General features: G+C 43.4%; 1 pseudogene; it reads left to right on the top strand.

Annotated features, from left to right (window-relative positions):
- Positions 1–3,956: 3,956 nt before the first annotated feature.
- On the top strand, positions 3,957–5,788 carry LOC100357238 (E3 ubiquitin-protein ligase Mdm2 pseudogene; annotated as a pseudogene).
- The last annotated feature ends 289 nt before the right edge of the window (positions 5,789–6,077 follow it).

The raw sequence follows: 6,077 nt of genomic DNA, 5'->3' as shown, positions 1-6,077 counted from the left end.
TCAGACTAGAGATTATAAGTGTGTAACTGTTCTCACACTATAGAACATGACAGAATTATAGGAGCACTTGTTAAAAATAAAGATTGTTGGGCCCTTCCCCAGAGTTTCTGACTGTAGCCCTTTGAGGGGACTGAAAATTTGTATTTCTAAGTCCCCAGATGAGGCTGCTGCTGCCACTAGTTTGAAGACCATACTCTGAGAACTTCTTGCCTAAACTAAGGGCAGCCAATCTCTCCTTAATTAGTTAACTATGATTTCACACCAGGCATTGTGCTAAATGTTTCTGGAGCATTATCAGTTAGCTCCCTCAAAGTAAACCTATGAGGAATGCTACAATTCACTTCATTTTATGGTTACCGTTTAGGTTAGCTTACTTTCTAGGTTTGAACAGTGGGAGAATGTCTAGCTCCAAGTTGTGTACTTAACACTACTATACTAGACTGCTTTCTGGGCCACCCATCCCTCCCAAATGCGTGTTTCCTTTATCATTTTCTCTGAAACTACGTTAAGTCCTTTTGTATCTCTTCTAGAGCTGCTTATAAGAGCCCCATCTGTAGTTTTTGTACCCTGTACTCGCCCATTCACACTTCTGACAGTTGTCATTGTTTAAAAACTAAGGCTGATAATTAATTGACACATAGTATTTCTACATATCTATGTTGTACAGCATGACTTTTCAATACCTATATACAGTGTATATTGATCAACTCAGGGTATTGGCCTGTCACCTCAGACGTTTGTCATTTCTTTGTATACTCAATTTTTATTTCATGTATCTTATGCCTATTTGCCTTTAAAATAGTACTAATCTCCTTAAAAGACTTAACAGTCTGGCTCCACCTATTGATCATGCCTTGTCTCCCGATTTCTGCATAGCACTTCAGTTGTACTAAAATACACATATTTACACAAATCCCATGCTTTTTCTGTATTTAAACAGCTCAGTAGTCAACATTTCTAGTTACTTTCCTTATTCAACTCCCCTAGATTGGGTTAAAAAAATTACTAGTACTTCTGCACCAACTCTATGCATTTGCTTTATGGTTAGATTTACCAATTTGTTTTATCCACAAAAGATCAGTATTCACTATGCCTAAACTATATTAATTGTTAATGTTTGTAAATGTGAAAACTAACATAGAATCTGGCATATTTCAAAGAAGAACTTAGTTTCTGCTTCAATAACTAAAGCAAAAAGAAAAATGTAACCTATTAGTGCATGAAAAATAATATTAGCAATTAATTGAGTAACTTACAGTTAAGATTTGAATGGGATTTGGCTTCCCAAACCTATGCAGACTTCTTAGTTAATTAGAGTGATGGAGGGGGAGATACAGAGAGATCTTCCATCTGTTGGTTTACTACCCAAATGTCTACAACATCCAGGTCTGGTCCAGGCTGAAGCCAGGAATGAGGAACTCCATTCTAGTCTCCCGTGTGGGTAGCAAGGGCCCAAGTACTTGAACCTTCTTCCACTGCTTTCCCTCCTATATTAGCATGGAGCTGGATTGGAAGCAGAGCAGCTCGGAATTGAACCAGCTCTCCCATATGGGATGCTGGCACTGCCATTGGTGGCTTAACCCGCTGTGCACACGCTGGCCCTCTTCATGCAAATGTTTAAGCCTCAAAGCCTTCATGTTAATGATTAATGGATTAAGGCTGGTGACTTGATCTAATTATGGTATCGGGGAAGTGTGTTGTTCCTCCACGTGTGTTTTGCCATTGTCAGCTTCCACCAGATGGAACACTAATGAGGCCACCCCGTCTTGGCATCCGTACCCCAAAGCTAAATAAACATATTATAAAACTGTAAGCTAAATTGCTCCTCTCAAGCTTTTTTTTTTTTTTTGGAGAGAGACAGAAAGGTCTTCCTTCCGCTGGTTCCCCAAATGGCCACCACAGCCGGTGCTGTGCTGGTCCAAAGCAAGGAGCCAGATGCTTCCTCCTGGTCTCCCATATGGATGCAGGGGTCCAAGAACTTGAGCCATCCTCCACTGCCTTCCCGGGCCATAGCAGAGAGCTGGACAGGAAGAAGAGCATCCGGGACTAGAACCCGGTGCCCATTTGGGGTGCCGGCACTGCAGGCAGAGGATTAGCCAAGTGAGCCACAGCGCCTGCCCTTCTCTCAGGCATTGTAAAAAGCTGACTTCACACATTTACAAAGGAATTTGGAAAGGTATACTTTCTGCGGATTTTTAAAATATGGCAAATTTTATGAAAGTTTTTGTAGTTTTAAAATTAAGGAATTGGAGGAACCAGCATCTTGGCATAGTGGGTTAAACTACCTTCTGCGATGTTGGTGGCTGCGATTCCCATCCAGCTCCCTGCTATTGTGCCTGGGAAAGCAGCAGATGGTGCTCCAAGTGCTTGGGCCCCTGCTACCCATATGGGAGACCCAGATGAAGCTCCTGGCTTTGGCTTGGCCCAGCCCTGGCCATTGTGGCCGTTTGGGGAGTGAACCCATAGATGGAAGATCTCTCCCTCTGCCTCTCTGTAACTCTGACTTTCAAATAAATAAATAACATTTCTTAAAACATAAAATTAAGGATTTGGGACTTTTTATTTTCTTTGTAAAATTCTGTAGCTGTACAACCAAAATCCTTAGTCTTCTCTTAGAATGAATATATTGAACTTGCTAAGCATATTTAAAGTTTTAAAGTTTATTTTTTTAATTTTTTTTAAAGATTTATTTATTTGAAAGTCAGTTACACAGAGAGAGGAGAGGCAGAGGCAGAGAGAGAAAGAGAGAGGTCTTCCATCCGATGATTCACTCCCCAGATGGCCGAAACGGCCGGAGCTGCACTGATCCGAAGCCAGGAGCCAGGAGCTTCTTCCTGGTCTCCCACACAGGTGCAGGGGCCCAAGGACTTGGGCCATCTGCTGCTGCTTTCCCAGGCCATACCAGAGAGCTGTATCGGGAGTGGAGCAGCCAGGACTAGAACCGGCGCCCTTATGGGATGCCAGTGATTCAGGGTAGGGCGAACTAGCTGTGCCACAGCGCCGGCCCCCTAAAGTTTTAAAGTTTAAAAGTTTTAGGTTTTTTTATTGTGGTTTGTTCTCTCTACTGTTCTGTGACTTTTTACAGCAATTCTTGACTTAGAGATAGACATTTAGTCTGGCAGTTAAGACATCCGCATCCCACATCAGAGTAATATTCTGCCTGAATAGTAGTTCTTGGCTTCCAACTTCCACTAGGCCCAGTCCCAGCCACAGCCTCGGCTATAGCAGGCATTTGAGGAGTGAACAAGTAAATGTTCTCTTGCTCTCCTGTCTCTAAAATAGATATGTCAAAATTTTGTAATAAAGTATTAAATTACAGGTTGGAAATCAGAGTTGCAGCACAATTACATTCGCAAAAAGACATTTTTAATGCAATGTACCATATCTGTATTTGTTCTATATATTATCTATACATATATTTCAACATTTTCATTTACTTAGGAAATAAAAATGCTCGCGTAAATTCAAGGGAAAATAATTGAAAAGTGATTGACAGCTGCATATTTTAAAATTGTTTTTTAAATGTATTTGAGAGGCAGAGAGAGATAAGAGAGAGCTCCCATCTACTGGTTTACTCCCCAAATTCCTGGAAGGGATGAGACTAGGCTGGATGGAACCCAGGAGCCCCTGAACCATCACTGCTGCCTCCCAAGGTGCACCTTAGCAGGAAGTTGGAGTCAGGAGCCAGAGCCAGGTATAGCACCCAGGTACTGGCGGGCTCCCCTCAGGCGGGAGGGGCCGAGAACCTGGAAACTCACTGGGCCTGGCTCCTTTGAGGCTTGTGTAGTCCCTGTGTTACTGGAAGGAAACCCTGATCCCATGGCCGAGATCCTGCCGCTTTTGCCGCCTGGAGCCTCCCTCCTCTCGGGATTCCGTGCTTTGGAAATGGTCGCTGAGGCCCAGGGCGTCGGGCATCCACGTGCCCCTTTACAGGTGCGCAAGCCCCAGCACAGCAGATGTGCAGTACCAACATGTCTGTCTGCTGATGGTGCTGCCGCATCTCAGATCCCAGCGTTGGAACAAGAGAGCCTGGTTAGACCAAAGCCGTTGCTTTTGAAGTTGTTGAAGCCTGTTGGTGCACAAAGACACTTACACCACAAAAGAGGTTGTATTTTATGTTGGCCAGTACATTATGACTAAACGAATGTGTGATGAGAAGCAACAACATATTGTATATTGTTCAAATGATTTTGGAGATTTGTTTAGAGTGCCAAACTTCTCTGTGAAAGAGCACAGGAAAATGTATACAGTGAGCTACGGAAACTTGGTAGTAGTCAATCAGCGGGAACCTTAAGATTCAGGGCCATTTGTGAGCGAGAACAGGAGTCACCTTGAACGTGGGAGTGATCAGAAAGACCCTGTTCAGGAGCTGCAGGAAGAAAAACCTCATCTTCAAGTTTGATTTCTAGACTGTCTACCTCATCTGGAAGGAGAACAGTTAGTGAGACAGAAGAAAATTCAGGTGAATTATCTGGTGAGTGACAAAGAAAGCACCACAAATCTGATAGTGTTTCCCCTTTGTTGGATGAAAGCCTGGCTCCGTGTGTAACAAGGGAGACAGGTTGTGAGAGAAGCAGTAGCAGTGAATTGACAGACACCAACAAATCTGGGTCATGATGATGGTGTAAGTGAACATGCAGGTGAGTGGCTCAAGATTCACTCTCAGGTCAGTGTAGTGTAGAATTTGAAGTTGAATCTCTAAATTCAGAGCATTATATTCGGGGCTGGCGCTGTGGCGCAGCAGGTTAAAACCCCAGCCTGCAGTGCTGGCATCCCATATGGGCACCGGTTTGAGTTCCGTCTGCTCCTCTTCCAATCCAGCTCTCTGCTATGGCCTGGGGGAGCAGTGGAGGATGGCCCAAGTGCTTGGGCTCCTGCGCCCACGTGGGAGACCTGGAAGAAGCTCCTTGCTTCTGGCTTTGGATCAGTTCAGCTCTGGCCGTTGCAAATCATTTGGGGAGTGAACTGGTGGAGTGGAAGACTTCTCTCTCTGGCTCTTCCTCTATCTGTAACTCTTTCAAATGAATAAAATAAATCTTAAAAAAAATAACATTATAGCCTTAGTGAAGAAGAACAAGAACTCTCAGAAGCAGATGATGAGCTATATTGAGTTACTGGGTATCAGGCAGGGGAGAGATACACATTCATTCGAAGTAGATCTTGACATTTCCTTAGCTGACTATTGGAAGAATACTGTGAGCAATGAAATGAATCCTCCCTTGCCACCACATTGCCACAGATGTTGGCCTTTCGTGAGACTTGGCTTCCTGAAGATGAGGGGAAAAGTAAAGGGGGTGTCCCTGAGAAAAGCAAACTAGAAAACTCAACACACGTAGAAGGTGGCTTTGATGTGCTTGATTGTAAAAAACTACAGCAGGTGATTCCAGAGAGGTGTGTGTTGAGGAAAATGATGAAAGCATACAAGCCTCTCAATCACAAAACAGTGAGGGACTTTTCTTAGCCATTCAGCTTCCTTTTTTTAATTCAGCGATCATCTTCTAATAGCATTATTTATATCAGCCAAGAAGAAGGCAAAGAGTTTGAGAGGAAAGAAACACAAGACAAAGAAGAAAGTATGGAATCTAATTTTCCCCTTAATGCCATTGAGCCTTGTGTGATTTGCCAAGGTCAACCTAAAAGTATTCATTGGTCTTGGCAAAACAGGATACCTGATGCCATGCTTCACATGTGCCAAAAAACTAAAGAAAAGGAATAGCACTGCCCAGTATGTAGACAACCAATTCAAATGATTGTGTTAACTTATCTCAACTGGTTCACCCGTCCATAGAGGTGAATTACTTCAAACTATAAAGCCCTAAAAATTTAGACAAAATGGGATCTATTTTTATTTACATATATCAAAGTGAGGCATTGTCTCAGTCCACATGGATTTCCCCTTTACAGTGGCTTTTTTTTTTTTTTTTTTTTTTTACAGGCAGAGTTAGACAGAGAGAAAGGTCTTCCTTCCGTTGGTTCACCCTCCCAAATGGCCACTACTGCTGGCACGCTGTGCCGATCTGGAGCCAGGAGCCAGGTGCTTCCTCCTGGTCTCCCATGCGGGTGCAGGGCCCAAGCAC

Source organism: Oryctolagus cuniculus, chromosome 7 (assembly GCF_051225735.1).
Source record: "Oryctolagus cuniculus isolate XC-2025 breed Fujian yellow rabbit chromosome 7, ASM5122573v1, whole genome shotgun sequence".
NCBI classification, from domain to species: Eukaryota; Metazoa; Chordata; class Mammalia; order Lagomorpha; family Leporidae; genus Oryctolagus; species Oryctolagus cuniculus.
The sequence above is the reverse complement of the archived record's forward strand: the minus strand, read 5'-3'. Positions and strand labels throughout refer to the sequence as shown.